General features: G+C 40.2%; 1 long non-coding RNA gene across 1 annotated transcript in view; it reads right to left on the reverse strand.

Moving 5' to 3' along the window:
• Positions 1 to 23927, reverse strand: part of LOC123478027 (uncharacterized) — a 38950-nt gene extending 15023 nt beyond the window's left edge. The window contains exons 1-2 of the long non-coding RNA XR_006653126.2: positions 23810 to 23927; positions 22860 to 22954 (exon numbers count right to left, since the gene is read on the reverse strand). This is a non-coding gene — a long non-coding RNA (uncharacterized lncRNA). The remainder of the gene's footprint in view (positions 1 to 22859; positions 22955 to 23809) is intronic.
• Between the last annotated feature and the right edge of the window lie 325 nt (positions 23928 to 24252).

The raw sequence follows: 24252 nt of genomic DNA on the forward strand, positions 1-24252 counted from the left end.
TGCAGATATTCACTGTGCTTCCTCAGCCATCCTGGGCCTTTCTCACCTCCATCAAACACAGGAAGACTTCCCTCAACCTCGCAAAATTTATTTTAGAAAGGGGGCTCCCTAGATCCCTGGCCTTGTGTTTTCAGAATTAACTGATGGGCTGGTATGGCAGGAACGACTGGACATGTTCACCCCAACACCTTTCTCTCTTTGAGATCCAACTGTTCACAGAAAAGCGTGTGCTCTCATCTGCACAGGTGTTCTTGGCCTTGCAGTAAGGGGTCCATTCTGTGTGGGCAGTCTTGGAGAAGTCCAGATGGCCAGGCTCTATATGCCTGTCTAATTCAGGACTAGAATATTACCAAGTCTATATGCCCATAGCTCATAACTATATTCTCCAGTCCATCTACCATGTACAAAGCTTTCACATTGGATTTTCATCTCTCTTCTTCACTGTGTTATTCTTCATTTGGTTCTGAACTCATGGAACAAGGCAGGAGAAAGTTACATACTGATTCCATAAAACTCTAATGTTTTCTATATATTTAATCGTAAGCACCACTATCCTTTCCTCTAAACTCCAGAGAACAAGTAACTCTTTTCTTCTTTGGGGCTAATTCCTCTACCTATTATCTGCATCGCAACTCCTGCCATTCCCCACACAAACTGGGACCCTTATTTCAAGGTCAAGGACAGCTTAACCTCTGTCTCCATTTTCAAACTCTTCCTCAGTACTAATTACCTTCCCAATAAGTCTGTCCTTAGCAGGAATTTCCTTCTCTTCAACCTATGTCCAAATTCTATGACTGCCTTATTCCTATGCTTCTTTTCACAGCTTGTTTCTTGAAGACACATCTATAATTATAATCTCCAATGCATCGTATCCCTTAGACTTCTCCATACACCATAGTTTGGCCCCCATCCCGACAACTCCCCTGAAAATTTTTCATAGGAACTTGAGCAAACACTTGGGCTCTCTATTCCTTATCTGCCATGACCCTTCATGGTGCCTAATTATGGTGGCCATTCCCTCCTTTCTTGGCCTCTATGGCACCACTACCCATCTTCATCTTCCCAAATTATTGACCATTCATTCAATACCCCATCCACGGGTACTGTTTTCTATGCCTGACAATTAAACGGTCACTTTCCAGCCTCTCTTATCACTCTGCAGATTCTGGCAGGCCCACAACACTGAATGTAGTGACTTAACTGTCATTAACAATCGCTGTTCAAATCTCTACTGTTATCCTCCCAGACTTCTTTTTTAAATCTCACCACTTAGTTCATTTATTTTTTATTACCTCATAACTCCTCTTGGAAGTTCTCTAGCACCACAAACTGAACATTACTTTAAAAAACATTATTTCCCCAGGCCTGTTCATCTCTTCATTTTCCATTTGCAGCTAATAGCATCAGAAGCCAACAGGTTACTCAGACTGAAAATGTCAGAATTATCTCAGACTGATCCTTGTTCTTTTCCCTTCAAATGCAGTCAGTCAGTGAATTATGCCAGGTCTTCCTTTCAGATCTTTCTCAGACACAACCCTTCAGTTCTCTGATTCCATTGCCCTCACTGAAGTCTCTACCAGTGTCCTAGGAATGGCTTCTTAACCTCCAGAGGCACCTTTATCCAACACACCGAATGCTATCATATTATCACTATCTTTAACAATTCAAATTGGATCATTCCTCCTCTACCTAAAGCTCTTTAATTAATTCCTGTCGGCTCCAGGATAAATCTAATCGCTTTCACTTTACAGGTAAGACCCAACATCATCTGACTCCTCTTTACTGCTCCCCCTATACAAGCTCCATGCCAACTCTACCCTGTAGGTTTCCTGTAACATACCTAAGCAAGTTGTTTGCATTCTCCTTTGCAGTACATATATAGACAAAGTGGCTTGTTCTCTTACACATCAGTACCTTGACATACACTGTTCTTTTGATCTTGAATGCCCTGCATTTCCCTTGATAGTCTTGCCTGCCTGGCGAAATTCTAATCAAGCTGCCAACTCCCACACTAATGTTATAATTTCTCTGAACATTCCTTCAGCTTTGTCTCCATCCTCATGCTAGCACAAAAGGAAATTTTCAATTTTTGTTTTAAAAGTAACTACAGATCTGTCTCATCACATTTACCAATTGCATTGAGTTGGCCAAATAGTTCATTTGGTTTTTTCCATAAGATGGCTCTAGTAGCACTTAGTTGTTTTTAATTTCATTCGAAACAAGTTTGTTAGATTGTATCGTGATGTCCATCATATTGGCATGCATTAAAAAAAAATTACCAAAATTAGTGAATTTTGGTGTAGCCATTTAACATTGAAGTTGGAAGAAAATATACAACATTTTTGGCACATTGTGCTTTATTATTTCAATAAAGGTAAAAATGCAAATGAAATACAAAACAAGATTTGTGCCTCGCATGGAGAAGGTGCCGTGACTGACCAAACATGTCAAAAGTGGTTTGTGAAGTTTCATGCTGAAGATTTCTCTCTGGATGGTGCTCCACGGTCAGGTGGACCAGTTGAAGTTGATAGCGACCAAATAGAGACATTAAGTGAGAACAAGCAATGCTATACCAAGTAGGAGAGAGCCGACATAATCAAAATATCCAAAGTAATAAAATCATTGGTGAAAATGAAAATATTTATTTTATTTTATGGAAAAATACCACACAAACTTTTTGGCCAACCCAAAATTATGTTTTGTTATCTTGCCTGTCTCTTTCCTTAAAAATAGGCTACTTTCACTTAGTCAACAAATATTTATTACATATCTGCTTTTCTCAGGCACTATTCTAGGCTCAAGGAACAAACCATTGAACGAAAAAGATCCCATTGTAATCAAGCTTATATTCTAACGAGAGAATGACAATAAACAATCAACATAATAGATAAGTAAATTGTGTACTATATTAAAAGAACAGGGTAAAGGAAATCAAGAATGCCAGGGTTGAAGGAGGGGCAGGAGGGTTGCTTTTTATTTTAAACCGGGTTGTCAGTGGTCTTTGAGAAGGTGAGACTTAGGCAAAGACTTCAAGAAGGTCAGAGAGTCAGTCATTCAGATATTAAGGGAAAAGCCAATTTAAAAAGCTCTAAGTTGGGAGTGGGCCTGTCTTGTGTGGAAGACAAAAGGAAGAGATGAGCTCAGCAACAGTGGGGAGGGCTGGATCATGTAGGATCTTATAGCCTCTGCACAGGCTTGGATGATGTGGGAAGCCAGGCAGGGTGTTTTACAGAGAAAGGGTGAGAGCTGACCTATGTCTTAAAATGATCTCTCTGGCTACAGGTCGATCACAGAGCATGGGGGCAAAGAAAGAATCAGGGAAACCAGTTAGAAGGCATTGCAACAAGCCAGGTAGGAGGATTAAGAGGAAAGAAAAAGAAATAAGAAAGAAAGGGACAGAGGGAGAGACAGTGGGGGGAGGGGCCCTGAAGGAGAAAGCAGAAAAGGGTGGAGAGATTAGAAAAAATAAAATGGGGGAGGGTAAAAAAAATTCTCCTGTGCAGACTCTAAACCATTCGCTAGTCTGTCAGCATGATACTCTATCAGCTTCCAACTCCTTGCTGCAGTATTTACTCTTCCGTTTCTGGGGTTCGCAGTTACTGTCCTGGCTGTCTTTGGACTCATCTGAAGGCATCTTCTGCTAGATGAGCTACCTGCCTGTACGCCTGCCTGCTTTTTGAAAAATCAGCCCCTGGGACAAGAGCCTAATAGAAATTAGGATAAGTCTAATGGAAATCAGGCCACTGGCCTAAATATAGTGCCATGTCCTATCACTCTTCAATTTTCTGCCTTGTTTTCTTGTAAATCTATGTTTGGGGAAAATTCTATCTGTGTTTGCTTCAAGAAACTGTTTGTGTTCCCTTAGCATAGTTAGGAGGATGCTAAGAAACGAAGTGATTCAGCAGTGACTCAGGTGGGAAGGGAGAAGCCCTGAGAAACGGGGCAAAACTGATGTCTTTGGCAAACCAAGAGGTTTCCTGTCTTGAGAAAACTATATTAATTGAAATCACATTTTTAAATTATTGGAAATAACTGGTTTGAAAATTGTAAGTTGTACTACATTAGTAACATACCTAGTTTCCATGTACACTTTCTTATAACATGTCACCTTGATTTTTAGCTACGGAAGAGTAACTCTCCATGTTTCCATAGTTATTTGCTTGTTTCCCATTTTCCTTCCTAGCTGCATTTCATCACAGTACTGTTTTGCTCAAACCTTGCTAGGGTATTTAATAATTGCCTTCCTCTGTCAGAAGTCGTCCTATTGATCACTTTGAGATAATATTTACTTTTTGGTGTGCATCTATTTCTTCAGTGCGTTTTTAATGCAGTCGTGGCAATTGTCAGAGCTAATTCCTGAAAGGTGAGCAGTCTCAATCCTGGGTTCCTCTCTACAGATTTTCTTTCAGTTCTACAAATAATGATTTATGAAAAGTCACCAAGACAGCTATTGCTTCAATGCAAGGTTTATTATCTCCAAGAAGAACAGCCAAGTCATTAAGTGTTCACAGAAGGATTAGCGTAGAGAAAGATCACCACATTGTGATTTTCTGGTTACATGGTTCAATACAATGATGGTTTAAGGAAGTAAAAGCCAATTTTAACACTGCCATTATGGGGCTGTGTAGATCATCAATAGGCAGTTATAAAAGCTGTGACTGATAGGAATTTCCTCACTATAAAAGTTCCTTCCATCACATACCCACTAAGTGAGTCACATAGAAGAACCTCCAAAGAGTGTGATTGATTTCCTGGCTTTTATTTTCTGATATATTTCTTATATATGAGCCAAGGCTATATAGCTATAAGAAAGATTTCATGATAACCTCATACAATTAGCCTCATTACTTTATAGCCACATTGTATGTGTGTATTTATCAGTGTACAGGCATGAGTTTGTGGGTCTGCGATGGTATCTGTTGTCCCCAGCAGAGTTCCGGTCTTTTTAGCTCTTCTGCTAATGTGGGAGGGGCACATAGGTGGTGACCAGTGAATGCATAAATAAATTGAGTGAATGCACCAGAATCCACATCTCCTTGCCTCCCCCACCCTTCACATTAATTTACTCTAAATAGGAATTCTAGTGAATCATCTCATTTCCAAAAAAGATTCAAATCCCTCTGTTTCCTCAGAATAACGCCCTGTCTTATGAGTGAGACATTAAAGATCTTCTGCGGTTTGGTGCCGACCTCCTCCTCCAACCCGGTTTCTGCTCCTTCAGCCCATAAGCCTTGCCCACAGTCAAACAGGCCCAGGGACCCCTATCAGGCCAGCAGGATGTCTACCTTCCTATTTTTACTCACACTGGTACTCACCTCTCTTCATCTTCTGTCAACCTTGCTAAAATTTTACTGGCATATAACAAAGATAACAACACAAACAGTAGGAGAAGCAGTAGTAGAACTGACGTTCGTACGGTTAATACAATTTAGTTAAGAACAGGTTTGCAGCCAGATGTCTGGGTTTCCATCACAGCTCTCATGATTCCAAAAGCAAGACTTTTACTCCCTCTGGACCCCAGGATCCTCCTTATGTTTAAAATGAGAATAACAATGCACTCACTTTGTACACAGGGCTGCTGAGAAGATGAAATGAGTTGACACATGTAAGTACTAAACACAGTAAATGCTTGATAAAATTAGCTCTGTCTATAGAGTATTTACCATGTACTAGGCAATATAATAAGTGGGTTTTGCCTGTCTTATTTAATTTTCTCAATACCTTCTGAGGTAGAGCCTATTATTGTCTCGTCAGTTTACTGATGAGGAAACTAAGGCTAAGAGTTACTTCTCAGAGTAACAACCAATTTATTTAACCCAAATTTATGCAGTATGGGGGTGGTTGGATTGTAATTCAAATCCAGGTAGCCAGACTCCCGATCTTGCCTCTTAACCACTGTGATTTTATGCCTCCCCAAGAGCCACTAAAAATTTTGCCTCATCTTTCACACTTTCCTTGACTGTTAAATGCTTCAATATTCTATAGCATTTGTTTATTACTTAGTAAAAGTAATACATTTTTACTAAGTAATATTTTTACTAAGCATTTAACAAAACAGACTTAACTCATTTAATTTGATATTCGTAATTTGATATTTCAAATCTCTTTTCTGTGGTTATTAAAATTGTTTGTATGGTACCAAAGTAGCAGGACTTGACTCCTATAACCTTTGTATATCCAGTGCAAAGACACAAAATATCCCTTAAACATAATAAGAACTGGTCAGAAGTATTGCCATTGCTTGTTTTGGGTGATAATGGCATTCATGATAAGTAAGCATATTATGATCCTATGTAATGATTTTAGTTTAAACATATATTATGCAAAGCAAGGCGATGAATCTCTTGAGTTTTAGAAGGATACAATGAAAGCCATTTCGTAAGGTGGATCTGCCACCAGGTTAAGATCAGGGATCCATGGGTTCAGACCCTTGCTTTGTCACAATGCTCTGTGTGATCTCAGGGGCGTGGCTTGCAGTGGTTTCTTATTTGAATTATACTAACAATGTGTTAGAAAAATATTGAGCTGGTCTGTCCCACAGAGGTGGCTAGGTCCAAATAAAATAATGTTCCTGAAGGAGTTCCTGAAATGCACACAATAAACTCCTACCATTGATGAGGGTCGCATATCAAGTAAGTTTCTTAATATCAAGTTGTGAGCATCACTGTAGCATACATTTTCTTCATAACGTGCATCCAGTTACAACTGTACATTGTTAAGTTGTGTCTTTAAAACCTTAATTAAAATTACTGGGCATGCAACAATGAAAGGAAAACAACAGAACTGCCTCGAGCTGTGATTTGTGGGTAGTCCGTCAGGTTCCCTCATCAACTATTCCTCACCACTGAAAGTGGGCTCGAAGGACCCACGTCATATCAGCACCCTGGAGAGAAGAGCAAAATCTCAGGCTCCTCTTCAGACCTCCCGAGTCAATAGAAGAATTTTAGTAAGGTCCTTTGGTGATCTGTGTGCACAGTTCATATAAATCACTGTCATCAGTCCCTCAACTACGCTACATATTCGCTTTCCATGACAGCTGATTTGAATTCACACCTGAAAAAAATGAGCTATTTCTTCATTTCAAGGATGCTCAAGATCACACCCAAGACATCAAAGCCACAAATCTTATATCCCAGGATTCCCAGAGGCTGCAGGGAATGGGCTATATACTTAAAATATGCCATCATTAGCAATAACTGAAGGTGTTCTAGTATCCTATCAACCAAGCAATACTGCTTGATAATGGGGGTCATTCTTAGATTCAAAGATTTTTTTTAAAAATTCACTTTCCTGGGAATAACTCACCTACCAACACCTAGTGGCAGATAAAGGAGAAACAAGCAGCTCATAAATGCAGAATGTATTGGTGGCTAATTTTCTCTTTGAAAAAAAATCTGTTTCCCGGATGAAGAAGGTCATGGCATGTCATGGTAGGTTACTGATCCGCCACGTCCACGGGGGCTCAGCCTATGCACACTGATGGCCTCCGGGGGTTATTGCTCACACTATGCAGTTTGGGTGGGATAATGAAGCAAATATTAATTCACTAAATAATTCACAAACTTTTGAGGCACAATTATGGTCAACAATTCTCTAATTCCCATATAATATTTGAGCATAAAGGCTATTACCATTTCACTAAAGCAGAAATTATATTACTTCGATATTGTCCACTGAGAAGCAGAGCAGGGACCAAAAAATAATTTAAAACATTTTGCTTTATCTTCTGTTCTTCAACTTTAATTCTTTTTCAAAGGAATGTTTACATGGGGTCCCAATGGGTGTTTAAGGCTGGTCAAGTCCACAGGAGCAGTTAAATGGAGTACAAAAGCAATTATTCACATAATTTGGGACAATTTGCTTCCACCTGAACTGTAATTGAAACAATAAGGGGAATGAGGGTTCCATGAGAACATAGATTTAGTTTGTGTTATTCACTAATATGTTCCAAGTTTCCTGAGAGGAAAGATCTTATTCTTTCTTGCTATGAAAAAGCAGGCACATGGCAGGTGCTCAATATTCACTGAATGAGTGAATTCCCAAATGTGTTGGATCCCTAATTTTGTATGGGAAAACCTAATATCTGAAAACATAGCATAGTACCTCATAAGGTTGTCATAAGACAAAAAGGCAAGTCATAGATTTTTCTGTGTATTGACCATTTACAATTGTCTTTTTATTTCATGGATTTTCTGATTATTAGATTGAATTTATTCAAATTGCCAAGGGTTTAATATCATGGGAAACAACAAAAAAATAATTGAAAGAATATAGATTTTGAGATAGATGGCGGCAACATAGGTGGGAGCGGAATCCACTTCCCCTCAGCGCCAGGGAAATACCTAGCTGATCTGAGGAGCAGAGCGAACAGCCAACAGTACTCCAGCATATACGAAGATTAGAGACCAAAGATAGAGGACATTGAAAGATCTGACGGTAAGAAGAGTGCTCAAGGACAATAAGGTCCCCGGGAACCGGGACCGCGCGGTACAGGGGCTGCAGAGGCGCCAGCCCTGGCGCAGGGGCTGCTGCAGGAGTCCTGGGAGAGGGCCAGGCTGCGCTGTGAGCAGCCAGGTGCTTGATTGGACCAGGGGGGCTTGAAAAGGAGGAATTTCTCAAAAAGAAAAAGAAAATAGAGACACTCAGGGGCTAGTTAGAGAACTCTCGGTGGTGGCCGAGGCCCCTGGCGCCCCTCCCCCCTCCGCCCCTGGACTGCGAACGCAGAATGCGGGATATGCAGCACCGGTGCTCACCTGAGGTCCGGTTGCGCGCGGTCGCGCGCGCGCAGATTAGCGAACAGGGCCCATACATGAAACCCCGGAGGGGCGCCCACACCTGAAACCTCCGAGATCTTTTGGAGCAGAGACTAGCTGCTCCACCCACAGACCCAAAACCTCGGAACCGAGTACCGCGTGATTCGGTCCCAGGGCGGCCCCGCCCACCCGAGAGTCTCAAGCCCCGGGCGGCTGGATCGGCCCCCAAGCATAGAGCCTCTGGCTCGGCGGCGGGCTGCGCGCTCACCAAGCGTAGGGCCGGCTGGATGCGCACTTCCCAAGCACAAAGGGGCTGGCGAGAGTCGTAACACCAAGGCGGCTGAACCAGCAGCTTGCAGCGCGCCAGCCTCCCTAGCCTGGGCGGCTCGATTGGTCGGCCGGCTGCGCGCTCAGAGCCCAAATAACGTCACAAACCCAAAGCGGCTGGATTCCCCTGCTGCGCGCGCACGCGTCCCGAGCCAAAGTGGCTGGAGCGGCCACTCGAGAGTCCCAAGAACAAAGCTGCTGGATTGGCTGATCAACGGCCTGATTGCCTGCCAGGGACCACACCTACAAAACAGTGAAGAGTGTGACCCAGGGAGGAAGAAAAGTGAAACCAATCCTTCCAACCACCCCCTCCCGTTGCACAGACAGGACAACAGCAGAAATAACCTGAACGGTTTAAAGCCAACAGAAGATTTTTTTTTCCCTTTTTTTTTTCTTTTTTTTCTTTTTTTCCTTTTCCTTTCCCCCTGAACTCCTTCTTCCTCTCTCTCTCTCTTTTTTCTTTCATTCCTTCTTCCTCCCATCCTTTACCATTTTTATGTCTTCTTCCTGCCTTCTTTTATCTATTTCTATGTTTTAATTTTTGTTAAAATTCCTTCTTATCTTGCCTCCGATCTTTCTTTAATCCTTCTTCCCTCCTTCCTTCCTTTCCTCCTTTCCTATTTCCTTTTTCCCTCCTTCCCATCTTTGTTTTTTTGTTTGTTTGTTTGTTTGTTTTTTCCTTTTCTTTCTCCCCCCCTTTCTATTTTTCCCACAGGTGCGACAACAAAACCTGGAGTGCTGAAAAGACTAGAGTTAGACTGTGTTAAACACATAAACGTCAGCTCAAGACCAGTGAGCACAGGAGAGTAAGGAGACAGCACCACCGAATCCCATTGGCATTCTACCATAGAAGTTCATATCATAAACCCAGGGATTCAGAACAAAGCAATTTAAGAAGCAGAGGCCAACAAGAAGAGCCTCACAAACAATGGGAAGACAAAGAAACAATTCCCAAATGAAAGGAAAGGAGGAAGTCTCAGAAAGAATACTAACCGAAAAAGAGGCAAGTCAACTATCAGATACTGAGTTCAAAGCAATGGTCATCAGGAAGCTCACTGAGCTCTCTGAGCTCAAAGAGAACTACCAGAAACTACAAGGAAACTACAATGAACTCACTGCAAACTATATCAACATGAAAAAGGAAATAGAAAATATCAACAAGAGCCAAGAGGAAATGAAGAATACAATTTCTGAATTGAAGAACACAGTAGAAGGAATTAAAAGCAGACTTGATGAAGCAGAGGATCGGATCAGCGAGCTGGAGGATAAAGTAGAAAAAAACACCCAGAAGGAGCAAGAAAAGGAAAAGAGGCTCAGAAAGAATGAAGAGGCAATAAGGGAAATGCAGGACAACATGAAATGTAACAATATCCGTATAATAGGAATACCAGAAGGAGAAGAAGAAGAGCAAGGGATAGAAAACCTGTTTGAAAAAGTAATGATGGAAAATTTCCCTAATCTGAGGAGAGAAAAAGTCACCCAAATCCAGGAATCACAGAGAGTCCCAAACAAGAGGAACCCAAAGAGATCCACTGCAAGACACATCATAATTAAAATGGCAAATTTCCAAGACAAAGAGAGGATCTTAAAGGCAGCAAGGGAGAAAAAGGAAGTAACATACAAGGGAGCCCCAATAAGGTTAGCAACTGACTTCTCAATGGAAACGCTCCAAGCCAGAAGAGAATGGCAAAAAATATTCCAAGTAATGAGAACCAGAGGCCTGCAACCAAGACTACTTTACCCAGCAAGGCTCTCAATCAAGATAGAAGACCAAATAAAGAGCTTCCCAGACAAAAGAAGTCTAAAAGAATACAGCTCCACCAAACCAGCTCTGCAAGAGATGCTAAAGGGACTGCTTTAAGGAAAGGAAGGAAAAGAGAAAGACAGAGGAACACAGGTAGGAAATAATGGCAATGAATAACTACCTATCGATAATAACCTTAAATGTAAATGGATTAAATGCTCCAATCAAAAGACATACAACAGCTGAATGGATAAGAAAACATGACCCACACATATGCTGCCTACAAGAAACCCATCTCAGGACAAAAGACTTACACAGACTGAAAGTGAAGGGCTGGAAACAAATTTTCCAAGCAAACGGACAGGGAAAAAAAGCAGGGGTAGCAATACTCATATCAGACAAAATAGACTTCCAAAGAAGGGCCATAAAGAGAGACCCAGAAGGTCACTTCATAATACTCAAAGGAAGAATCCACCAAGAAGAAATAAACATTATAAATATATATGCACCCAACATAGGAGCACCCAAATACATAAAGAAAATCTTGGAGGATTTCAAGAAAGATATTGACAGCAACACAATTATAGTAGGGGATTTTAACACCCCACTATCAAAAATGGACAGGTCTTCCAAACAAAAGATTAACAAAGATATTGTGTCACTTAACAATACCCTAGAGGAAATGGACTTAACTGATATATACAGAGCTTTTCATCCCAAAGAAGCAAAATACACATTCTTTTCAAGTGTCCATGGAACTTTTTCAAAGATAGACCACATGATAGGACACAAAGCAACCCTCAACAAATTCAAGAAAATTGAAATCATATCAAGCATCTTCTCTGACCACAAGGGTCTGAAACTAGAAACCAACCCCAAGGGTAAAAACCCAAAACACTCAAAATCATGGAGACTGAATAGCATGCTATTAAACAATGAATGGGTCAAGAATGAGATTAGGGAAGAAATCAAAAACTTCCTGGAAACAAATGAAAACGAACTCACAACAACCCAAAACCTATGGGACACAGCAAAGGCAGTCCTGAGAGGGAAGTTCATAGCAATACAGGCCTACCTTAAGAAGTTAGAAACAGTTCACACAAACAACCTAACCCTACGCCTACAAGAACTGGAGGAACAACAACAAAGACAGCCCAGAGCAAGCAGAAGGAAGGAAATAACCAAGATCAGAGCAGAACTAAATGACATAGAGACTAAAAGCACAATTGTAAGGATCAATGAATCTAGAAGCTGGTTCTTTGAAAAGATAAACAAAATCGACAAGCCTTTAAGTAGGCTTATCAAGAAGAAAAGAGAGAGGATCCAAATAAACAGAATTAGAAATGAAAGTGGAGAGATTACAACTGATACCACAGAAATACAAAGGATCGTAAGAAATTACTATGAAGACCTATATGCTAAGAAATTTGAAAACCTAGATGAAATGGACACATTTCTAGAAAAATATAATCTTCCAAAACTGACTGAAGAAGAAGCAGAAAACCTGAACAGACCAATATCAGCAAAGGAAATTGAAGCAGTCATCAAGAAACTCCCATCACACAAAAGCCCTGGACCAGATGGTTTCACAGGAGATTTCTACAAAGCATTTAAGGAAGAACTAACCCCTATCCTTCACAGACTATTCGAAAAAATCCAAACTGATGGAAGACTCCCAAACTCTTTTTATGAAGCCAACATCATCCTAATCCCAAAACCAGATAAAGACACAACGAAGAAAGAAAACTTCAGGCCAATATCGCTGATGAACATAGACGCTAAAATTCTCAACAAAATATTAGCAAACCGCATCCAGCAATATATTAAAAAGATCATCCACCATGACCAAGTGGGATTCATCCCAGGGATGCAAGGATGGTACAATATTCGCAAATCAATAAACATAATACATCACATCAACAACAGCAAAGACAAAAATCACATGATCATATCAATAGATGCGGAAAAAGCATTCGATAAGATACAGCACCCATTTCTGATAAAAACACTCAGCAAAGTGGGAATAAAGGGAGCAGTCCTCAACATAATTAAGGCCATATATGAGAGACCTACAGCCAACATCACATTCAATGGACAAAAACTTAGAGCTTTCCCACTAAGATCAGGAACAAGACAAGGATGCCCTCTCTCACCACTCCTATTCAACATAGTATTGGAAGTCCTAGCCACAGCAATCAGACAAGAAAAAGCAATAAAAGGCATCCAAATTGGAAAGGAGGAAATGAAACTGTCACTGTTTGCAGACGACATGATAGTGTACATGGAAAACCCTATAGACTCCACTCAAAAACTACTTGACCTAATAAATGAATTTGGCAAAATAGCTGGATACAGAGTCAATACCCAGAAATCAAAGGCATTCCTGTACACCAACAACTAAACTGCAGAAACACAAATCAGGAAAAAAATCCCATTCGATATAGCAACAAGAAAAATAAAGTACCTAGGAATAAACCTAACCAAGGAGGTAAAAGACCTGTACTCAGAAAACTACACAACACTGAAGAAAGAAATTAAGGAAGATACAAACAAATGGAAGCATGTACCATGTTCATGGATTGGAAGAATTAACATCATCAAAATGGCCATACTACCCAAAGCAATTTATAGATTCAATGCAATCCCTATTAGAGTACCCATGACATATTTCACAGATATAGAACAAACATTGCAGAAATTCATATGGAACCATAAACGACCTCGAATAGCAGCAGCAATTCTGAGAAAGAAGGACAAAGCAGGAGGTATCACAATACCTGATATCAAACTGTATTACAAGGCCACGGTAATCAAAACAGCCTGGTACTGGCATAAAAACAGGCTCATAGACCAATGGAACAGAATAGAGAGCCCAGAAATAAACTCAAATCTATACGATCAATTAATATTTGACAAAGGAGGCAGGAGCATAAAATGGAGCAAAAACAGTCTCTTCAACAGATGGTGTTGGGAGATCTGGACAGCTACGTGCAAAAAAATGAAACTCGATCACCAACTTACGCCATACACGAAAATAAACTCAAGATGGATAAAAGACTTAAATATAAGCCGTAACACCATAAAAGTCCTTGAGGAGAACATTGGCAGGAAAATCTCAGACATTCCACGCAGCAACATCCTCACAGACACATCCCCTAAAGCAAGGGACATAAAGGAAAGAATAAACAAATGGGACCTCATCAAAATAAAAAGCTTCTGCATGGCTAAAGAAAACAGCACCAAATTACAAAGAGAACCAACAATATGGGAAAGCATATTTGCCAATGATACCTCAGACAAGGGCCTGATCTCCAAAATATATAAAGAACTCACACGACTCCACTCCAGGAAGACAAACAACCCAATTAAAAAATGGGCAAAGGACTTGAACAGACACTTCTCCAAGGAAGACATACAGAAGGCCCAGAGACATATGAAAAGATGCTCAGCATCACTAGCCATCAGAGAGATGCAAATTAAAACCACAATGAGGTATCATCTCACACCAGTCAGAATGGCCAACATAAACAAATCCACAAACAAATGTTGGAGAGGATGCGGAGAAAAGGGAACCCTCGTGCACTGTTGGTGGGAATGCAGACTGGTGAGGCCACTGTGGAAAACAATATGGAATTTCCTCAGAAAACTAAAAATGGAACTGCCCTTTGACCCAGTAATTCCGCTGCTGGGATTATACCCTAAGAACACTGAAACACCAATCCAAAAGAATCTGTGCACCCCAATGTTCATAGCAGCACAATTTACAATAGCCAAATACTGGAAGCAACCGAAGTGCCCATCAGCAAACGAGTGGATCCAAAAACTATGGTATATTTACACAATGGAATTCTACGCAGCAGAGAGAAAGAAGGAGCTTATACCCTTTGCAACAGCATGGATGAAACTGGAGAGCATTATGCTAAGTGAAATAAGCCAGGAAGTGAGGGACAAATACCATATGATCTCACCTTTAACTGGAACATAAGCAATAGAAGGAAAAAGCAAACAAAATATAACCAGAGACACTGAAGTTAAGAACAATGTAACAATAGCAAGGGCGGGGGTGGGGGGTGGGGGCGGGGACAGTGGGTAGAGGGGATTACAGGAACTACTATAAAGGACACATGAACAAATCCAAGGGGGAGGGTGGAGAGGGGGGAGGGAAGTGGGTTCACCTGGGGTGGGGTGAAGGGATGGGGGGAAAAGGCATACAACTGTAATTAAATAACAATAAATTTAAAAAAAAAAAAAAAAAAGAATATAGATTTTGAAGTTAGTCAGACTTTGGTATAAGTTCTAACATTAGCTGCAAAACCTTGGGCAAGTTATTCGCCCTTTTACTTTTAATTTTTTAAAAAATAAGGAAAATAGTGTCTTTACAAGAATATAGGCTTCAGTGTGATAACAAAACTGAGAACACTTAGCCTGGCACTTAACTGTACCACTTATTATTTTCACTAATGTTAAAATTTTTTGTGTAAGCATAAGCTGAGTGAATTTTGCTGTAGGTCAATGAACATATGATCATAGTCTTAGAATATTGTACAAGTTAGAAAGGGTTCGAAGTGAAGAAAAGGCAGTAAAAATTATTTAAGGAGAAAAGACCGTACTGAAAGCAGGAAGACTTACCTTTCCAACTAAGAGTCAGTTCATCCAGCCTTACAAGAAACTTGAAAGGTCATTAGCTCTCAAAGACCCTGGTCATCTTGAAAGGATGCTTTGATACGTTCTCCAGGCCCACCTTGAATAATTTTTGCTGCCTTTTCTGCTGAACTTTGTGGCATTCTGACACAGATAGAGATTTGAGGAACAAATCAGTCTCAGGAGAAGATTTTTTTGATAATAAACTTTTCTACAAAATTCTACAAAATGAAGGCTATTTGCACTTGAAATAAAGCTCAGTTATGCCTGTAGCTTAACTTTTGTGGTGAGCTCAATATTATCATAACCTGGGTGAAATTGGGGACTGTTTATAACCTTCAGACTTTTAGCAAAACATGAAGTCCTTCGTTCATTGATTCTTTTATTCATTCATCTAGCAAATATTTATTAAGCACTATGTTCTTATGTCTGTGCTGACTGTCAGGGTACAGAGATTACTAAGACTTCCTTCTCGCTTCAAAAACCTGTTAGACAACCAGCCCACTACCATACACAGTGACATTTTTTAAATACTAAAGGCAAGCATGAATATCTTTGAAAAGACAAAGGGTGGCCCCATAGCCAGATGAATCTGCCCCAAATGAGAATGCTTTTGAGTGGGCCATTCTAACTTACATTTAAGAACAATCTTAACACCTCATGCCAGCACTAAGGAAGAATGATTTGAGGACTCTTTGAGAGCACCACAGTGCTGGACCGTGACTTGGGAAGGTAACTCAAGGGCAAGAAGGAGGTGACTCCACCAGTTAAGTTACAATAGGCCAGGGTCTGTGGTCCTCTATCCCCATCTCTTGCCAACAAGGTTTTAGGTATCCCTCACAGAAGGACATTTAAAGTAAGCACCAATCCTGCACTTTAGAGTCCACAGGAAAGATGACCTTCCTCCCACCCCCACCACCAGTCTGGACAGATGAGTGGCTCCCACAGTTTGTTCACATCCTACAATTATACCAAGATGAGGGCATTACAGTGGACTTGTTCACATAGGCCTCCCCCCACTATAAATCTTTCAGGGGAGTACAGATTCCCTCTTACTCTTTTTTGCATCTCTAGCACCTATGTCAGCTCAGTAAGTGTTTGGTGAAAGAATCAATGAATCCACACAACTGCATGTTTTTACTGCTTCCCTGAGCTCCCTCTATTCAGTGCTTGACATGCAGCACTCTCCGAAATTCTAGGATAACCCCTTCTCCCAAATTTCACACAATTTGTTTTTTTCAGGATATCATTATTTTACTTGTTATTGAATTTATTGGGGTGACATTTGTTAATAAAATCATATAGGTTTCAGGTGTACACTTCTATAAGACATCATCTGTATATTGTATTGTGTGTTCACCACCCCAAATCAAATCGCCTTCCATTACCACTTATCCCCTCTACACCCAATTTGGTGTGAACTCCCTCCACTGGGGCATCCACTAAAAATCCTTATGACCACTGATCTAGTTTACAACGTCGACTGAGAAGAAGAGAATGTGACCAAGCAGAAAGGAGTCTAAAATGGACAGCAATTCCTGGGGAGCATTAAGCCTCATCTTTGGAGATCATTGCTTTGTTCAAGGAGAACTGTAAAAGAGAGTGAACCTTATCGTCGGTCGCACTGTAGTTGCATCTAGGGGTAAAAAGCAGAGATTGAGAAGCCTCCTGGATGAGTTAAGAAGAGGGCTAATGAAGTGGAAGCTGTCTAGGGTATGTGATCCTTAATTGTACATTTCATTGCTTTTATTATTTTCTGTTACGACTTTATAGCTGACTTAACCATGTTTTCCAAGAGCCAATACTTGGCAGTAAGAATTAGTTGAAGAAAATAAAAAGAACCTCTCAACTTCTTCAGAAACTCTTTTCCCTTTAGTCGATTTTCTCCTCTCTCCCCCGAAGCATCAATTCTTTCAAAAACTTGCACACTAAACTTACTTCAGAAACGAATAGGGAACTTTTTAATAGCTCATACTCACTTTCCCCTCACCTTAAGATTTTTCTTCTTTATTTCAATACAAAGCAATATCATGAGTCATAAGATTCATATCTAATTATTACAAGTGAAATAATTGAAAGTAATGGAAATTTATTTTACTTTCATAGTGCTGAGGAAATTCAAGCACTTTATATATTATAAATGATTGGTGGCTTTGAAGAGTGCAGAATTTGAAGAATCTTCATTCCACTCAAATTCTCAGTTAGATGAGGCCAGTTAAAGTACAAAAACTCTTAATACCAAATACTCATATAGATTTAAGTGCTGAAGAAAACAAAAAGGAAGGGCACAAACATTTATTTAGTGTGCAAAGATATGCACAAGAGATATTCATAAATGTATCTCCCATTTAAGCCAAATTATCTTCATAAAAAGCTTCATGGAAAAACATTTGTTTTATAAAAGAGGGACTAGGCCTAGAGAGTCTAGGTGACTTCCTTAAAGTCACACAGACAGTGAGTAACAGAGCCAGCACAAAACTTCAAGTCCATTTATGGTAGAAACTGAGAGTGAAAAGGTGGTTGCCAGGGCTGGGGTCAGACCTAACGAAAAGATTTAATTGAATGGTACAAAATTTCCATTATGCGAAATGAATAAGTCCCAGAGATCTACTTTGTATCCTAGTGTATATTTAGTAGTACTGTATTACAGCCTTTATTGTATTATTAAGAAGGTAAATCTTATAGTGGATTCTTATCACAAAAAATATAATAATAATAATTAAGAGAGTGGGAAGAAACTTTTGGAGGTAATAAGTCAATCTATGACGGAGATCATAGTAATGATTTCACAAATGTATTCTTATCTCCAAACTTATCAAGTTGTATACATTAAATATGTACAGTAGCTTTGTACATCAATCATGCCTTAGTAACGCAATTTTAAAGTAAAAGAAATGCCATTCTTCTCACCAATATTTTTGTTTTAGGAAAGTTATTTTTATTAAAAAGTACTGTTTAAATTAATTTAAAAGCTCTTAAAGGTTAAGTTGACTAACATTGGACAATAAGCAAGATTTATCAATTTGTTATTAATGATCTTCCACTTAAATTAATAATAATGGATACGGGGGACCTACTTTCTACTCATCCTTCCTTGCTCAATGGAAAAGTCTATGCATCTTCATTCCCTGAAAGTTCCAGCAGATTCTGTAAGTTTGTTCTTCCTTCGGTGAATAACGTGCACACCAAAAAAAAAAAAATCCAAGTCTGTTGGACTCTAATGCTTCTTGAAGGTGATTATGGAAAATTTTTGCAAGGAACGTCAGAGTTAGAATGAATTGCAGACATTCCCCGTTTTCCAGCACCCTCAGTGACAGGAACAGTGAGGGCCAGATCTGGAGGAGACCCAAGTCTGTGTTAAAGCATAGATGGTCCTTTGCTTCCCTTATCTGATGTTTCAGTTGAAGTACTTCACAGAGCTGAATCATCTCAGAAAATGATCCAACTCTGTTTTGGCAAACAATGGCTCTGTCCACATGTGGTGACTGGGTTGAACTAAAACTTGAAATAGGGTCAAGTTATTAGCAGAACTGCCCAAATGATCCATTTCACTAGGATAAAGCACCTCAGCCAACCTTGAGTCCTGTTGTTATTTTGAGGAGATAGTATATTGTTATACTATTTTATTTTATTTTTAAAGGGATTTGCCAAGCCTACTTTCAAGATTTTATTTATTTATTTACTTTTAGAGAGAAGGGAAGGGAAGGAGAAAGAGAGGGAGAGAAATATCAATGTGTGGTTGTCTCTCACATGCCCCCTACTGGGGACCTGGCCCACAACCCAGGCATGTGCCCTGACTGGGAATCGAACCAGTGACCCCTTGTTTTGCAGGCCTGCGCTCAATCCACTGAGCTACACCAGCCAGGGCTCATTATACTATTTTAAAATATACATTAAAATATATATTCTAGTCACTGACAAGAATTTTTCTTCTGAGATTCTATTCAAAAAGTGTGCCAAACTTGTCCAGAACTTCTGAATAAATAATAACAATAAAACGATTCCTTGTATATTTAAATGCATGTACTATGCTCTCTGGCATCGCTGTCTCATATGATCCTTACAACCACCCATTAGATAAGGAGCCAGAGAAATTAAGTGACTCTCCCTGCAAAGCCTAATCTTTTGAGTCTAACCCTAGGACTCTCCCAACTCATCCTCCTGCCAACCAGAGAAATTGCAACTGGACCCCTAAGCCCCTCACACACCTCCTCATAGGTCACGTTCAGACAGAGGCACTTTAGCATATCACTCCTTCATCAGCACTGACAAGAACAGAGGATTGCCAGCAGGAAAATGTTCCATCCTTTTCTTCTCCTTTGGGGGCCAGGCTCTCAGGGAGAGAAGTTTCACCCTCAGGAATCTGAAGTACTAAGTGTGTCATCACCCACAAAAAAAAAGAAGAAATAACTGAAGACTCCAGACTCTTGTCTGAGAGCGTGAGGCTGGCATGTGCTATGGCACTGTTTCCCCTCTCACCAGGAGTCGATGCACACGTAGCGTCTTTCACCCAGAAAACACTCACCTTCCCCATCTTCTCCTGGCCAGCAAATACTTGCTGTTTCTTCAGATTGCCATTCCATTAACAACTTCTACAGAAAAGCTTTCCCTGGTCTCCAGGTTAGACCAAACCTCACTTCTATAAGCTCTCCTGGCACCATACATCTGTCCCTCTTAGCATTTGTCATGATTTTAATTTTATATTTCTATTGCTATGATGTGTGGGTTAATGTCATCTTCTAATGAATTTAGTTCCTGCAGGAGTAGGAACTATGTCTGGCCATCCATTGTCTTTCATTGCTTTGCTTATCATAATATCTGGTATATAGCAGGTGTGTAAATATATGTTCAATGAATGAATGAAGAATGAAGCAAGAGAATGTGAAAGAATGTATCCTAGGATCACATGCAGAGATAACTGGAGAGTTTTCAATTTCTAATATGTTGAAATTTACTTAAGTGGATGCAATGAGGCATATTTATTTTTGTTGTTTGCTTTATTTTTATTTTGATTGTATTCTGGGTATTTTTGAGGGGGAGATAGACTTAAGGAAGAGCTTGAGATAAGTCAAAAAATAAAATAATAGGGAAATTATTTGATGTAATACTTCTGGTTTTCTGCCCTAATAAATCAATAATTGGGTTGTCAATACAATAAAGCATCCTTTGAGGACTATATTTCTTACCATTTCTTAAGAACAGAAAATCCGAACAGAGTATATTTCCAATTTGTTCTTCAATTCTTTAAATAGCCTGAGACTTTGAACTCCAAGAATTTTCACAATCCAATTCACTTTCATCATCATGCCCTATATTCAGTTTTTAAACATTTCATTCTCAGAGCTATTGTATTACAGTTCACAGCAGAAATGCTTAACTCCCCCCGCCAACATCTGTTTTTGCTCAAGCAAAACAAAAACCATCAATAGATTTGAAAGTTCAGTAAATCCTATCTACAATCCACATTATTTTCATTGGGAAATAATAAGAATTCCTCAACCTGAGAACTGAACACTCCATTCCACTTCTGTAAAGATTTCAATCAGCAAAACCCAGAGCATTCAAGTACACGCTGATGTGATCAGAGTCTACTAACAGTACTGTATTGTTCGAGTTATCAGCCAGTGGTCACTTGACAATCTCTGTGTTTTAAGACCTGATGAAGTTATGGCCAGGATATATGCAAATTAAGCTCCATATAGAAAGAAATTGCTTTGTCCATATCATCAGAAAACTTCATATGGAAATGGAGCATTTCTGTGGCTTGGAGTAGCTAATTATTACTGAAAAGGGAGGGGTGGCAGTCAGAGACAGAAGTGCAGGTGGAGAAAGCACACACCTGGAAAAAACAGTCAACAGAGATAAAGGGGGCACTTGGCTGCTGAGATGGAGAGACAGAACAGCCAAAGTCACCCCAGCTTATCTCCCAGCTGTAAAATCAGTGCAGGATCAGATGAAAAACATCATTAATTTGAATGTAATTAAATATCATTAATAAGATGCTCTGGAGTGTGTGCTGCTTAGAGATAATGGAAGCCCCTGGGCATGACCCGTGGGGAGGTTGTATCTCAGAATCACACCAGCTCTGGGCTCCTGCAGAGCTGGGAAAGTAAAAGTCACGCACTTAGTTAACTTTGTTTATTGACTTCACAGCTCCTTCAACAACACCACCTCCAATAAAAGAGATCAGAGACAATGGTGCATGGCAGCCATAAAGTTTATCTTTGTTGAATCAATAGAAAAAAATGACATCGCCTAAAGCCAACCCAGACAACCAGTTCTCCTTAACAAAAGTCCTACAGATAAGTGTGAGGTAGGCATGCCTTACTACATGGACGAGCATCTTATAGGGGTCTCAGTTCTATACCCAGCATATAAAATTACCTAATATCAAAACAGTTCTCGACTGCACTGGCTTGGTGACATGCTAACGTATGCCTGTGAGAGGTATTGGTGGCCGTGAGGTTGTTCCTCGTTCTCCATGAGTGTGAGACTCAGTTATGACTCCCTAGGTCTGGGGAGAGAGATACAGGATGGAAGCACGGACCAGAAGAGCAGGAGGTGTCTCCCTTCATGTTGAACTTGATTTTCGTGTTATCTCTATCTCTCCCTCCCTCCTTCCTTTTCTCTCTCTCTATATCTCTCCATAAATGAGTTCGGGAAAATGAAATGTGTGCCTGATGCCTTTATACCGTACTCTTCCTTCAATATCTGGAAAATCATTTCTCTCCTCTCTGTTCTCACACCTCACTCCCTTCGCAGCCCACTTATATCCAACACATCCTTTGAGACTCCACTCAAGTCAATTTCTCTGACTCTCCAAGTCTAATTTACTTGGCCCTCTTCTAGGTTCTCTTGGAATCCGGTGTGCCCCTCTGTGCAATCACTTACGGTGCCTAGAGAAATAATTGGCTTACATCACTGCTGCTGTGCTAGACTAAGAGTTCAGCAGGCTGTGTCATGTCTTTTTGTATCGTTAGCACTGAAAACAGTGTGGGCATCTGGGAGTTAGTAAAGGAGAGAAGGAAGAGAAGGAGAGAGGGAGGGAAAAGGGAAGAAAAAAAGTGTGAGAAATCTGTGTGGATTGAGCAGTTCTTCACTCTAAGGGGCATCAATTTCCTCATCTGGAAAATGATGGTGTGGCTACTTCCAATTTCTGAGAGTATCATCCTGTGATTCTAGACTTGGAACAACCTCCCTGAGACCTAGTATCAGGCCAAAAGGAAGCAATTAAAGGAAATACTTTTAGATAAGAAATAGGCTTTAAAAATAATCCAATCAGCAGAATGTATCTCCAAATATGTACACAGCTCTGAGCCACTATCTTGAACAGTTGGGAAGTAGCATGTTCAGCAGTGAAAAACTCTCTAGGGACTTGGCCAATATGAACTCACAGATGTTCCTGTTGAAGTCAGCTGATGAGTTTCCTCCAAAGCCATGTTTAATCAGAGTCCTCAGTTCACCTCCAGGGCACAGCCCACTCCCTTCGCTTAAAAAAAGAGAAGAGAGGGAGAGAGAGAGAAAAAAATTTTTTCTCCTAATACAAAGAACAAAACTCCTATCTTAGTCTTCCAAGAGTTGCTGACCTCTCTCCTTCTAAAGTTATTATTTGAAGTAAGAATGCCAAAACAATAGATTTACTCATTGTTTTATGGTTTCTCTTCACTTACTCTCTCCATGCCAGAAAAGCCCTACCACTATCCCCCCCAGGCAGTAGGTATAGAGAATGAAAAGGTCATGGATTTTCTTGTCAAGGGATTTTTTATTGCAGATAGGGAAGCTGGAAAGACGTAGAGAAGAAATAAATAACTTGTTGAGTGTTGACTCTGCAGCAAAACATTTATACACAGTGTCTCAGTAATTTGAAGCTTCACAAGATCCCTTCAAGGTACTATCAGCATTTTACAAAGAGGAGGAAATGGAAGCAAAGGGACTTCATGATAAGTTGCTGAGGTCACCCAACATGTAACAGAAGTAGAATTTGAACCTCAGCCTTGGGCAGTGCAAAGCCACCAAAATTCCTCCTGACCTAAATCCCACTGGCTTGATCAATGCGTCCCTAAGTTACTCCAGAACTTCCCAAACAGAGTGTGAAGGGGTGTAAAGGACCAGAGCCTCACACTCAGGACCCAGAGCAGCCTAGAGGTACCAGCACAGCATGGGTTCCTGGGCTCATTGCTTCCAGTCACAAGTAGCCTTACCTGTTTGACCCAGTCCTCTAAATGAATTAGGTGGAGGTTTGCTCTAGCCTTGTCCTTGTCACCCTACACGTGTGATGATTGAGTCACATGAAGTTACATGATAAAATAAACTTAACATACATAAATAGTTGTTTATATTATACCTGTGTGGATTTACTCAGGATGCATCCCCCATATACAGCGCCTTCCGCTTCTTCTGCTGGTTAATCACTACCTTCTTCAAAAACAGTTGAAATTTGACCTGTAGCAGAGAAAGTCACGCTCCTGTTTTCTCTCAAGCACCTTGGTTTAAGTTAGGGTCCTCATCACGTTGTACTGAAAGGAACAGGTTTTTATAGCTGTCTCACCCACTGAAAGCAGAAGATACTCGGTACAGATATGCTGAATGCATGGAGTGTGTAGGAAAAACTGCATTTTTAACTATTTTAGCATTACCAGCAGCTGGCTGAGGAGTAAACAAACTGGCCTCGGCCCAGTCTGCCTTGTGTACTTTTTGTTTGTTTGTTTTGCTTTTTCTTCCTTTAAGGCAGTAGTCAGTTCACAGTGAAATGGAGCAGAAGGTACAGAGATTTTCCACATACCTCCT

Source organism: Desmodus rotundus, chromosome 4 (assembly GCF_022682495.2).
Source record: "Desmodus rotundus isolate HL8 chromosome 4, HLdesRot8A.1, whole genome shotgun sequence".
NCBI lineage: Eukaryota > Metazoa > Chordata > Mammalia > Chiroptera > Phyllostomidae > Desmodus > Desmodus rotundus.